This window comes from Pseudophryne corroboree, chromosome 11 (assembly GCF_028390025.1).
Source record: "Pseudophryne corroboree isolate aPseCor3 chromosome 11, aPseCor3.hap2, whole genome shotgun sequence".
Taxonomy (NCBI): domain Eukaryota; kingdom Metazoa; phylum Chordata; class Amphibia; order Anura; family Myobatrachidae; genus Pseudophryne; species Pseudophryne corroboree.
The window spans coordinates 254,975,809-254,990,311 of record NC_086454.1 but is presented as its reverse complement, the minus strand read 5'-3'; positions in this window follow the sequence as shown (position 1 = coordinate 254,990,311).

Genomic DNA, 14,503 nt, shown 5'->3' with positions numbered 1-14,503 from the left:
AGATTTTCTTTTCTGAGATTCACCATCCCTTAGAAGGTCAAAAGAAAACAAGAAGATTCCCTGTATTGGGCACACTCGGACTATAATACTTTCATAAAGTCAAATATCTGTCATGATAGATGACCACAAATTCTAAAATATAACTTTTATTAGGATCTTTTAAAACATATGCGAAATATGGTGCATGTGAATAAAGTTGTGAAAAATAATAAAGTGAATTAAAAAGCTTAGCCACTGTGGTTTCTTTGTGTTTCTTCACTGTCTCCAGTGTCTATACCAGGGGTGGGGAACCTCCGGCCCGCGGGCCGTATACGGCCCGCGAAGCCGTTTGGTCCGGCCCACCAGTTGGTGTCAGTGAGACACGCTGCCGCTCAGTCCGGCGGCAGCGTGTCTCAGCTGTTAGAACAGGGAGACGGAGGAGAGCGCGGCTCTCGTGCGGCTGCGGCGGCGTGTATTACTTCAAACCAGCCGCCGGTCCGTGAGCCAATCAGAGCTCGCGGACCGGCAGCCAATCAGGAGCCGCGGCTGCCGGTCCGCAAGCTCTGATTTGCTCTCGAACCGGCGGCTGGTTTGAAGTAGTACACGCCGCCGCAGCCTGACATAGCCGCGCTCTCCTCCCTGCCCTGACCCGACAGCCGTGCTCTCCTCCGTGTCCCAAGGTAAGCAGCACGGAGGGGAGGGGGGAGGGCATCTGCATACCTGGCACTGTGGGGGGCATTTGTATACCTGGCACTGTGGGGGGCATTTGTATACCTGGCACTGTGGGGGCATCTGTATACCTGGCACTGTGGGGGCATCTGCATACCTGGCACTGTGGGGGCATCTGTATACCTGGCACTGTGGGGGCATCTGTATACCTGGCACTGTGAGGGGCATTTGTATACCTGGCACTGTGGGGGCATCTGTATACCTGGCACTGTGGGGGCATCTGCATACCTGGCACTGTGGGGGCATCTGTATACCTGGCACTGTGGGGGGCATTTGTATACCTGGCACTGTGGGGGCATCTGTATACCTGGCACTGTGGGGGGCATTTGTATACCTGGCACTGTGGGGGGCATTTGTATACCTGGCACTGTGGGGGCATCTGTATACCTGGCACTGTGGGGGCATCTGTATACCTGGCACTGTGGGGGCATCTGTATACCTGGCACTCGGGGGGCATCTGTATACCTGGCACTGTGGTGGCATCTGTATACCTGGCACTGTGGGGGGCATTTGTATACCTGGCACTGTGAGGGCATTTGTATACCTGGCACTGTGGGGGGGCATTTGTATACCTGGCACTGTGGGGGATTCTGTATACCTGGCACTGTGAGGGCATTTGTATACCTGGCACTGTGGGGGGCATTTGTACACCTGGCACTGTGGGGGCATCTGTATACCTGGCACTGTGAAGGGCATTTGTATACCTGGAACTGTGGGGGGCATTTGTATACCTGGCACTGTGGGGGCAATTGTGGATCTGGCACCGCACTATTGGGGGCATATGTGTATCACGTCCCATTTTAACTGGCCACACCCATTTTTTGGGCGCGTGCGCGCCTCCGCCGCGCACACACAGCACCTCTAAGGGGCAGACCTACTGGGGGGGCAGGGTAATTTTTTAAGTTGAGAATTTTTGTATGGCCCCCGAAGGATTTTATAAATATCCGAATGGCCCTCGGTGGAAAAAAGGTTCCCCACCCCTGGTCTATACAATGTTGCAATATCTGTAGCAATGCTAGCTGCCTTTTGTCTGGTAATGATACCTTTGTATCTACAAGTGGATGGCTCCTGTTATGATTTCATTACGCCACCATTATTTAAAGTTTTATTCCATGTCTGCAGTGTGCACATCACTGACTAATCATGCTTAAGTGGTGACCCATCCTTTGAGTGTCTACTTTTATTTGCTAGGGACTTATTATTCTTAGGAGAATTATTATCCTTGTGCTGCTGCTCTCTATATATGAGCCATGTAATGTTCAGGGTGCTCTGTTCCATATGGCAGTATACCTTATTTTATGGTTCATGTATCGACACCCGTTATACACACATGTGACGTATTCGGAAGATGTATCACATTCCAAGTAAATTTTTCAGTGCACTTATTGACATTAGAGCAGTTGTTTTATTGTTAGAATTACAATGCTCTTATTCAGTGTGGTTAAAATCCACATTTATTGATTTATATGTCCACACCAATCACATGCACATGTGTGAGATGTATTATGGGGTTTTATGACACATTCATATATATCCCATACAGCTTTTATTCGCTACAAGCAGTGGGGTATTCGTTCAATGTAATAAACAGTATATGTATTGTCTTTTTCTTATATAGTGTGGTACCCTGTATTCAAGCTCACTTATAGCAGAGACACATCATCATTCCCATTCTATTCATCATATATGTCCTCATTATAGTACCGATCACTATAATTCGTTCACACACTTTTTATTTATGGGTGTATACTCAATTGTGGGACCCCCACAATTTCTGACTGTAAAAAGCAGCCCTATTGTGTCACAGCGTTCAGCGTTCCAAACACCGCATATATCAGCAGGAAGCCGCTGACCGCGGCTCCCCTGTGTGGAAGCACCCGCGTGACTCGGTGCGATCAGAGGGCTATTCTCAGAGCGGTATACATGCAGCTTGCTCTGCGGTGAGGGCAGCACCTATTCCCACACATAGACACAAGTACACAGGTCCCTATCAGACCGGCAGGATAAAAAGTGGCTAAGCTAACCGATAGAAAGGACACATAATGGTTGCGTCCGATCCCTTCCTAACGATCGTTTCGCATCTGCTTCATCAAGTGACACAATAGGGCTGCTTTTTACAGTCAGAAATTGTGGGGGTCCCACAATTGAGTATACACCCATAAATAAAAAGTGTGTGAACGAATTATAGTGATCGGTACTATAATGAGGACATATATGATGAATAGAATGGGAATGATGATGTGTCTCTGCTATAAGTGAGCTTGAATACAGGGTACCACACTATATAAGAAAAAGACAATACATATACTGTTTATTACATTGAACGAATACCCCACTGCTTGTAGCGAATAAAAGCTGTATGGGATATATATGAATGTGTCATAAAACCCCATAATACATCTCACACATGTGCATGTGATTGGTGTGGACATATAAATCAATAAATGTGGATTTTAACCACACTGAATAAGAGCATTGTAATTCTAACAATAAAACAACTGCTCTAATGTCAATAAGTGCACTGAAAAATTTACTTGGAATGTGATACATCTTCCGAATACGTCACATGTGTGTATAACGGGTGTCGATACATGAACCATAAAATAAGGTATACTGCCATATGGAACAGAGCACCCTGAACATTACATGGCTCATATATAGAGAGCAGCAGCACAAGGATAATAATTCTCCTAAGAATAATAAGTCCCTAGCAAATAAAAGTAGACACTCAAAGGATGGGTCACCACTTAAGCATGATTAGTCAGTGATGCGCACACTGCAGACATGGAATAAAACTTTAAATAATGGTGGCGTAATGAAATCATAACAGGAGCCATCCACTTGTAGATACAAAGGTATCATTACCAGACAAAAGGCAACTAGCATTGCTACAGATATTGCAACATTGTATAGACACTGGAGACAGTGAAGAAACACAAAGAAACCACAGTGGCTAAGCTTTTTAATTCACTTTATTATTTTTCACAACTTTATTCACATGCACCATATTTCGCTTATGTTTTAAAAGATCCTAATAAAAGTTATATTTTAGAATTTGTGGTCATCTATCATGACAGATAATTGACTTTATGAAAGTATTATAGTCCGAGTGTGCCCAATACAGGGAATCTTCTTGTTTTCTTTTGACCTTCTATAGTTACTATATTCCTTGGAGCACCTCCCAATATAAAAGGTATATACCTGTGTTACTGAATAAAAGGGAAAGGACATATAACAATACATGAACATAATTGATTAAAATAAATGTCTGTGCGACCCCCTATCCTTCCTTGCAAATTCACCATCCCTTCTAAGGTATTGAAGAAGAGGGAGTTTTAACATCTCCTTGAACAATGCGATTGTTGCACTGTGAATGTTGCAATGTTGTGATCCTGCCAACACCATTCTGTCTCATGATGTAGGAACTGCTACAAATTTGTAATTATCTCACTTTAACTGGGGACACATTTGGACAGAGTAGTGAAGCCCAAGTTTGCTGACATCCAAACTTGTCCACCGGAGGTGGCACGTCATATGGCTTAGATATCTGACATAAGATCTTTGACACCCTGCAGCAACATTGGTCAGGATTGAGCTTGAGGTGTATTGCATGTACCCTGTACAGAGATTTCTAAAAACACTCATGCACCTGCATGGTATGCCCCCTCATCAGTATACTGTCAACAATAATTTCACATGAGTAACCATGTCCATGCTTCATTAAGACACTTCACTGTCACCTAGTCTCACCCAAGAGCATGTATCGCAAGGTATATCTAATTGGGGTCATAATACATAATGAGTTCTGGAGGACTCTCCATTAAGATGTCTGACAAAATCCACATTGCACATCAAACATACTGAACACATTACCTTCAGCATAGAGGATGCCCTGGCAGCATCTCCATCACCCCTCGGTGATGCATTCTCCAGCCTTGAACCTAAACCAGAAAGCAGTATGACAGCACTGCTTCTAGCTCTTTGCCCGGACAGGTTCTTACCTGGCAAGAGATGATTAGTAAATTAACATGAAAATACGCAAAAATATTTATCACATCAGTTTTAAAAATGGGGACTGTAATAAATTTGCCCCTCAAACACAAACAATATCTCCAGACTTTAAATAACAACTAAGTGTTCAGAGCACAAAATCTGTAGTGGATGATACAACTCCTATATAACAAATAAATGTGATAGATATGCTCCTTAGTTAGTGTATAGATATTTAAACTACAGTAACTTGTAGTATTTGAACAAACCAGGGCCAGATTAAGGGCCACATGGGCCTTGGACTAAAAATATATAGTACAGATGGTGTTACAGAATGGCCCTACTATAAATGTCACACCAGATCAAGTGTAAAACGTGACAAAGTGGTAGATGTAAAAATAAATAAGTCAAGCACTTCTATGATATGGGTGAGTAGGGTCTCTGCTGACCCAACAAATAAAAATGAAAACAAAATTCCAGGATGTTCTTCGTGTGGATCTTTCATAACTTTCATAGTGCACCCAACATGGCTGCCTCATCTGGTACACTTGTGGATCGTATGAAAATACATGGACCCGGTGGTTTTGTTGGGACCCTACTCTGAGCGTTAAGACGTTACAATCACCCCATTTTGTGTCATCTCTTCTAGGGGTAGACTATTCTACCCAGGGTAATCATACGCAGTGCGCCCAAGATGGCTGCCTGACTTAGTACCTTTTAAGGGTGGAATACACAACCTGTGGAAGTTGTTACCCAAATGCCTACACCAATTCCTGAATTATGCTTATACTTAAATGTTCTGTACTATGTGTATTGTTTTAGCCTTAAAAACGAGATTTATGGTAAGAACTTACCATTGTAAAATCTCTTTCTGCGAGGTACACTGGGTTCCACAGTGAATGACATTTGGGTATAGAGTAGGATCTTGATCCGAGGCATCAACAGGGTAAAAGCTTTAACTGTTCCCAGAATGCATAGTGCCGCTTCCTCTATAACCCCGCCTCCGTGCACAGTAGCTCAGTTTTTGTTAACCAGCCCAATGAAGTAGCAGGTAAAAGAGACGACAACCGTTAGTAGCCAAATACACCACATTCTCACGACAGGAGAAAGTGTCAGCAGCTAATGCCATACCAGCCCAAAGAAGCTATGTGCGTCAGGGTGGGCACCCTGTGGAGCCCAGTGTACCTCACAGAAAGAGATTTAACAATGGTAAGTTCTTACCATAAATCTCGTTTTCTGCTGCCGAGTACACTGGGCTCCACAGGGAATGACATTGGGGATGTCCTAAAGCAGTTCCCCATGGGAGGGAACGCACTGTATCGGGCACAAGAACACGGCATCCAAAGGAAGCATCCTGGGAGGCGAAAGTATCAAAGGCATAGAACCTTATGAACGCGTTCACTGAGGACCACGTAGCCGCCTTGCACAATTGTTCAAGGGTCGCACCACGGCAGACCGCCCAAGAAGGTCCAACAGACTGAGTAGAATGGGCCTTGATGGTAGCCAAAGCTGGAAGGCCAGCATGTGCAATCACCATTCTAATCCCTCTGGCCAGGGTCTGCTTGTGAGCAGGCCAGTCACGTTTGGGAAAACCAAACAATACAAAGAGAGAATCAGACTTCCGAAGGGATACAGTTCTCTTCACATAGATACAGAGAGCCCGTACCACATCCAAAGACCGCTCTTTGGAAGACAAGCCAGGAAAGGCAAAGGCCGGAACCACAATCTCCTGATTAAGGTGGAAAGAAGACACCACCTTAGGTAAGGACACGGGACGTGTTCTAAGAACCGCCTGGTCACGGTGAAAAATCAGATATGGGGATCTAGAAGACAAGGCACCCAGATCCGACACCCGTCTAGCAGAGGCAATAGCTAGCAGAAATAATACCTTAAGAGAAAGCCACTTAAGGTCTGCAGATTCAAGAGGCTCAAACGGAGACCCTTGCAACGACTCCAGGCCCACCGACAAGTCCCAAGGAGCCACAGGCGGGACATAAGGAGGTTGAATCCGCAACACGCCCTGAGTGAACGTATGAACATCAGGTAAAGTCGCAATTTTTCTCTGAAACCAAACCGACAAGGCAGAAATATGAACCTTGATGGAGGCCAGACGAAGGCCCAAGTCCAAGCCTTGTTGTAGAAAGGCCAAAAGTTTGGCCTTACTAAACTTGTAAGCGTCATGATTATTAGTGGCGCACCAAGCAAAGTAAGAATTCCAGACCCTAAGATAAATCCGAGAAGAAGCCGGTTTCCAGGCCTTCAACATGGTTTGAATGACCGCCTCAGAAAATCCTTTGGCCCTCAGGACGGAAGCTTTAAGAGCCATGCCGTCAAAGCCAACCGTGCTAACTCCTGATACACACAGGGGCCTTGAACGAGGAGATCTGGATGCTGTGGAAGTAGAAGGGGACGCTCTATCGAGAGACCCTGAAGGTCTGAGAACCAATGCCGTCTGGACCACGCGGGAGCGATCAGAAGTAGGATTCCTCCTTCTTGCTTGAACTTCCTTATTACTCTGGGCAGGAGTGACACTGGAGGAAACACGTATGGCAGCTGAAAGTTCCATGGAATTGCCAGTGCATCCACGAACGTTGCTTGAGGATTCCTTTGTCCTTGCTCTGAAGACCGGAACCTTGTGATTGTGTCGAGACGCCATCATGTCCACATCTGGAAGGCCCCACTTATCCACGAGTAGTTGTAAAACTTCTGGATGAAGGCTCCACTCTCCGGCATGTACATCCTGACGACTAAGAAAGTCCGCTTCCCAGTTTAGGACCCCCGTAATGAATACTGCCAATATGGCTGGCAGATGGCTGTCCACCCACTGAAGAATCCTTGATACTTCCCTCATTGCCATGCGGCTTCGAGTGCCACCTTGATGATTGATGTACGCCACCGTGGTGGCGTTGTCTGAATGAATTTGAACAGGTCTGTTCTGTATTAAATGCTGGGCAAAGTTCAGTGAGTTGAACACCGCCCGCAGTTCCAGAATATTTATTGGGAGGAGAGACTCCTCACTAGTCCACCGAACCTGAAGGGAGTGTTGCTCCAACACCATGCCCCAACCTCTCAGACTGGCATCCGTCAGAAGGACCCAGTTGGAGATCCAGAAGGGACGACCCCTGCTCAATCGATGGTCCTGCAGCCACCATCTTAGTGACAGACGGACCTCCGGTGACAAGGAGATCATTTGCGACCTGATCCGGTGAGGCAGGCCATCCCACCTGGCAAGAATCAGCTACTGCAGAGGGCGGGAATGGAATTGAGCATACTCCACAATGTCGAAAGCCGACACCATGAGACCTAGCACTTGCATTGCCGAATGTATAGACACTTGCGGACAAGTTAGGAAGCATCGAATCCTGTCCTGAAGCTTCAGGACTTTCTCCTGAGACAAGACCAACGCTGGTTGTGAGTGTCCAACAACGCCCCCAGGTGCACCATGCTCTGAGCAGGGACCAGGGAAGATTTCTTCCAGTTGATGAACCTCCCGTGGGCATGCAGAAACCGTATAGTCAGATCCAGATGGCGTAGGAGAATTCTGGGGAATTCACCAGGATCAACAAGTCGTCCAGATACGGCAGGATCCTGACCCCTTGACGGTGGAGCACAGCCATCATTACCGCTATGACCTTAGTGAAGACTCGCGGAGCCATGGTCAAATCAAAAGGTAACGCCCAAAATTGGTAATGGAGGTTGCCAACCGCAAATCTCAGGTACTGCTGATGCGACATTGCAATGGGAATATGCAGGTAAGCATCCTGTATATCCAGGGAGACCATATAATCCCCAGGTTCCAAGGCCAGAACAATATAGCGAAGAGTTTCCATACGAATCTTGGATACCATCACAAATTTGTTCAAGGACTTGAGGTTGAGAATGGGCTGAGAGGACCCATTTGGTTTCGGGACTAGGAACAACGGTGAATAGTACCCCTTGCCTCTCTGAGCCAGAGGCACCTGTACTACGACTCCTGTGTCCAGGAGGGACTGTACCACGGAATGAAGAGTGTTTGCCTTCACCTGATCCAAAGGGACGTCTGTCAGGCAAAATCGATGACGGGGACGATTCTTGAAGGATACAGCGTAACCTCGAGTGATGACTTCCCGTACACAGGCATCTGAAGTGGTCTTCAACCATTCCTGGGTAAATGCTAGAAGTCGGCCCCCCACCCTGGGATCTCCCAGAGGGAGGCCCGCCCCGTCATGCAGCTGGCTTGTTAGTTTTGGAAGAAGGCTGACGGGCAGCACAGGCCCATTTAGGTTTGGCCTTAGTGGGTTTGGAAGTGCTTTCCCTGAAGGACGAAAGGAGTGAAAGGAAGTACTCTTAGCCCCCAGTACCGAAGGAGGAGTACTAGGTAGACAAGCTGTTTTAGCAGAAGCTAAGTCAGCCACTATCTTGTTGAGGCCTTCTCCGAAAAGAATGTCTCCCTTAAAAGGGAGCACATCCAGGGTTTTCTTAGAGTCCAGATCCACAGACCAGGACTGCAACCAGAGAATCCGGCGAGCCAAAATGGACGTAGTAGAAGCCTTGGCTGACAAAATACCGGCATCAGAAGCCACCACTTTAATGTAATGAGAAGCTGTGACAATATACGACAGACATTGTCTAGCATGATCAGAAATGTTGGAAGGCAGCTCAGCTTCCAACTCCTGAGCCCATGCTTCAATAGCCTCTGCAGCCCAAGACGCTGCAATGGTGGGCCGATGCGCAGCACCAGCTAGGGTGTAAATTGCCTTTCAGCAACCCTCCACATGCTTATCCGTCGGTTCTTTCAGAGACGTGACGGTCGTTAGAGGCAGAGCTGAGGATACCAACAGCCGCGCCACCTGCGAATCCATTGGTGGGGGTGTCTCCCAAATTTTACTTAGCTCCGCCGCGAGGGGATAGCGAGCCAGCATCTTCTTGTGAGGCGTGAATTTCTTTCCTGGATTTTCCCAGGATTCCTGAGGTATGTCAACTAAATGGTCAGAGTGAGGTAAAACTTGTTTAACCACTTTCTGACGTTTAAATCTGTCTGATTTCTTAGGGGCAGTACCAGGCTCTGGGTCATCGGTAATTTGAAGAATTAACCTGATAGCCTCCATTAAGTCAGGAACATCCACCTGTGAAACAGATTCCCCATCAGAAGTATCAGAATCAGAGTCTGTGGGGTCAGTATATACGCCATCCTCATCAGACGAGGTGTCTGGGACGTTGGTGGATTGTGAGGAAGTAATGGCCCACTTAGAGGACCCCTTGGTCTTAGGCGGGCGAGGGTCAGATTTCTGTTTAGTCAGTGATGGTTCAATTGCTGTAACTGAGTGGACAGTTGATCTGCCCATGGTGGATTAACTGCAGGGACCATAAGCGGTTGTACTGGCACAAGAGGCCCCATAGGGGGCGTAAAGCTAGTTAACAGCGTATTCAATAACATGGAGAAGGTAGCCCAAGGTGGATCTTTTTGAACCCCTGTTGCTACTGCCCCACTGGGGGTAAGGAACCCCCAGAACCTGAACCCTCTGCTGCTATATTTTCCTAAAACATGTCTGCAGCATCACCACCACGCACTGTGGGATCAGCCCCAGCTCCATCGCCCCTTGTAGCTGACATATCTGAAAGCTCAATTCAAGGCAACACAGTACAATATCAGCAGCACAACACCTGACAAGAAGCCCCTATGTAGTGTATTAGCACAAACAGAGAGTTCCAGAGGTATATGGTGACTAAAAATCACAGAGAAAAATACACAATAAGTATATCTTGTGAAACGCCTATATTAAATATAACCCTGACGCACTTAGCCCCCTCAGGTTAAAGAATATAGGGATAGCAATCTGAGTGAGATACTAAGTATAGCTATACACTCAATAGATATATCAATGCACAGTAAAGACTGGATGGATATCACAGGGTACTTCTACTAAATAACCCTGACTAAATGCACTGTTTCTTAACTAACACTGTCAGCAGAAATGTAGAATACTTAAGTGTCCTGTAAAATGCACAGCGCTGATATGCAGGCGGCTTTACAGAGGAGTATTTGCCCAAACAGTCCCAGGATCAGTTCAGCTTGTCCCAATGGCGCCCAAACACTGACAGGGAGTGAGGGAGAGAGAGATATGCAGCTCCAGGGCGGGAACATTTACTCTAAATGATGCCCTGGGGCTGGGGGAGGGACTACAGGTCAAAGCATTTTCCCCTTGCTGGACTTCACCACTGGGTACTGCGGGCTTTATAGTCAGGGCCGTAACTACGTGTGTGCCGATGGTGCCTTGCCCACAGCGCAAATGCATTGAAGGCGCACCATCGGCAGTACACCCCTCCTCCCACGCACGGCCTTTACCTCTAGTCATAGAATACTCCTGCTGACACCAATCTCCCGCCGCAGTCTGTCTCCCGCCCCGCACCGACTCTGCAAGGGACTCGGGAGCGCTGCATTCGCCTCTGCCCGGCCGCTATCTCAGGAAGTCATTCAGAGTCCCACTGGCGCTGCCTGTCTCCTGCCACCTCTGCAAGTGACTCGGGAGCGCTGCCACAGCTGCCAGCTCCCGGGTCTCTGCCTCTTCTGCCTTCCATTGAAAGCCCTGGATGCCGGACCAGACGTCTCACAGTCTCTGCCCTGCGCCCTGAGGAGCTGCTAGCTGGGAGAGGACTCGAGTGGAAGGAGAAGAGCAGATGCTTGCCAGCTGCTCATAGGTAAATATAAAACTCTCTCTCTCTCTTTCTCTTTTTCTTGCAAAAAGGGGGACTTTGCCTGCCTAATTTGTAAAAAGGGGACTCTGCTGGTTTAATGTGTAAAAAGGGGGGCTCTGCTGTTGTAATGTGTAAAAAAAGGGACTCTGCCTGCTTAATGTGTAAATAGGTGACTCTGCCTGCTTAATGTGTGAAAAGGTAGACTCTGCTGTTGTAATGTGTAAAAAAAGGGGGACTCTGCCTGCTTAATGTGTGAAAAGGGAGACTCTGCTGTTGTAATGTGTAAATAAGGGGGACTCTGCCTGCTTAATGTCTAAAAAGGTGACTCTGCCTGCTTAATGTGTAAAAAAGGGGCTCTCTGCTGCCATAATGTGTAAAAGAGAGCTCTGGGGCTGCTCCCCTTCCCCATAAAGCCACGCCGCTATATTTTTGCCACGCGCCTATGGCCCTGTTTTGTATATGGGGGTAGGGGGGCGCCAATGCTGTTTCTTACACACAGCGCTAAAATGTCTAGTTACGGCACTGTTTATAGTAAACGGTTTTTAGTAAAACCGACCTGTGCCTTTGCCCTGGTGGTCTAGTGGGGTCCCTGTACTACCACAGTGACCACGCCAGCGTGCGTGGCCTGCCTGCCACCGGCCGCGCCGGATCGCAATTTCCAGTGGGTCCCGCCTGGGGGACCCACTTACCTCCTCCCTGAGTGCGGCCACGCGATCCTGGAGAACTGTAGTGGGGTGTGTGACTGACAGATAAAAACCGGAGCCTCCGCTGTAAGTACCCGGCAACCAGGGCGCGGGAGTATACTGCGCCGCTGGGGGAGGTGATGGAGCTGCAGCAGGAGATGTCCGACTGGCATCTAACACTCACAGTGTTTCTGCTGCAGCCCTTGAAGTCTTCATTTTTCACTTAAAAAAAGCTCTTCTGAGGGCTGCTGGAGCAGCCCACCTTTTGTATGCCTGCACTGCATGGCACCAACTACGAAACTGAGCTCCTGTGCACGGAGGCGTGGTTATAGAGAAGGCAGCACTATGCATTCAAGGAACAGTCAAAGCTTTTAGCCTGTTGGTGCCTCGGATCAAGATCCTACTCTACACCCCAATGTCATTCCCTGTGGAGCCCAGTGTTCCCTGCAGCAGAAATGATTATTATTATTATTATTATTATTACTTTGAATATTGTTTCAGTATGACTGATGAAACTGGCAAGAACCACCTGGACTGGTTAGTAGGCAAGCTTGCTCAGTGTACTAATGTCAAGATTCTCTTTTTATGGTGGTTCTCAAAACAGAATTCTTTTTATTACTTTGGTTGCATCAGTGGGCTACTAGCTATGTTCTTTTCTACTGGTGCATGGTGGAAGTCCTGGTCCAATTCCCCATGCAGCCTTTTTAAGTACCTTGTCTTCAGGCTGATTGATGACATTGAGAAAAATAATCGTTACTGCTTTGGAGCCAAGTTGGTTCAGTACAATAATACCTATGTGCTTAATCACTGCAATTGAGGATTCTGAGGTTTGCATCCAAGACTTATTGTTTATTACTGTTGACTTAAACTAAGTGATGACATTGAGAAATATATCTGAGTTGACCAAAAGCAAAAGCTGCCAATAAAGGGTTTCTTCTTGGTATCTGGGATGTTGCACCATGTGGGATACAGTGATAAATCTCTCTCTAGTTACCTGAAGCAGAAATCTGGCACAATGCACTAGTAGAAAGTTCACCTACTGTTAGCAATAATGGGGTCCCATGTTGGATTCTTTTGGTTCACTGGATGCTTCCATATGAGGTGTCTTCTCTTCCCAAGGCAGAGCCGTATCTAAGGCGGGGCTAAGGGGTCACGTGCCCCAGGCGCAGGAGTCGAGGGGGCGCAGGGATCTCTGTCTGGCTCCCTGACAGCTGCTCCTTCACCCCACCGCGATTGCTACCCGCAGCCAAGAATGGCGCCGTCATGGACCCACCGCGGCTGCGTCTCTGTGCCTCCATCTGCCTGCCTGCCCGCCCGCTCGCCTAGTAGCGCCTTCTCCCCACCCGCATCTTTACCGGCTGGCCGCCACTGCTTACAGGGGACGGAGACACGGCTGTGCGTGCACCATCACCTGCTGCCCTTCTGACATCCGGCACCCACTGCAAGCCCCCGACACTGGCCTCACTCACTGCACGAAGGCTTGGATTGGTCTGCAGTGGTGAGTGGAGGGGCACGGGGTTTATTTCATAATTTCATTTATTTTTAGATATATATATATATACTGGGTGGTCTTCAGTATGCCTGCTGTCGGGATCCCGGCGCACAGTATACAGGCGCCGGAATCCCGACAGCCAGCATACCAGCACTTATTCTCCCTCGTAAGGGTCCACAACCCCCCTGGAGGGAGAATAAAATAGCGTGGTGCGCGTATATATTATGCATGGAGTGCCACTCACTGTAGTTAAACTAGAAGTGTACTAGAAGTGTGCCTGGTTGCCATCAAGTGTAGTGCATATAGTCCATCATACGAGGTGCGGCACTCATGGGCCAAAATTTACTAATATTCGCACTGAAAGGGGTCCCATGTTTACACATGGGACCCCTTTCACCGACTGCCGGGACCCCCCGTGACTCCAGTCACAGAGAGTCCCTTCAGCCAATCAGGGAGCGCCACGTCGTGGTTCAGGTTTTTCGGTTTGTTTTTTTGCCAAGTACGTGGATTACAAGCTCAGAAGAGGACAGATCTACACTGGATTTTTGTGAGTATAATTTTATTTTCAGGTAACCCATGGATTCTACTTGGAGAAGTGGACCGACCCTCGTGTGAACATAGGTAAGTATGTGTGAATGTAGGTGTGCATGTATGTAATAAAGTTGTACTTTCAAGGTGTGTGAGTTCTGTTTTTATTTGGGTATTTTTTTGTAGTAGTACTACAGGTACCAGCGGGCCCGATTTTCCACCGCATGCTGGTACTTGTGGTTCTCCAAGTACCAGCTTGCGGGGGAGGCTTGCTGGGACTTGTAGTACTGCTACAAAAAAACTATATTCTATTTTTTTCACAAGGCTATCAGCCCCCCATCCGCAGCCCTTGGATGGGGGGGACAGCCTCGGGCTTCACCCCTGGCCCTTGGGTGGCTGGAGGGGGGGGACCCCTTGATTTAAGGGG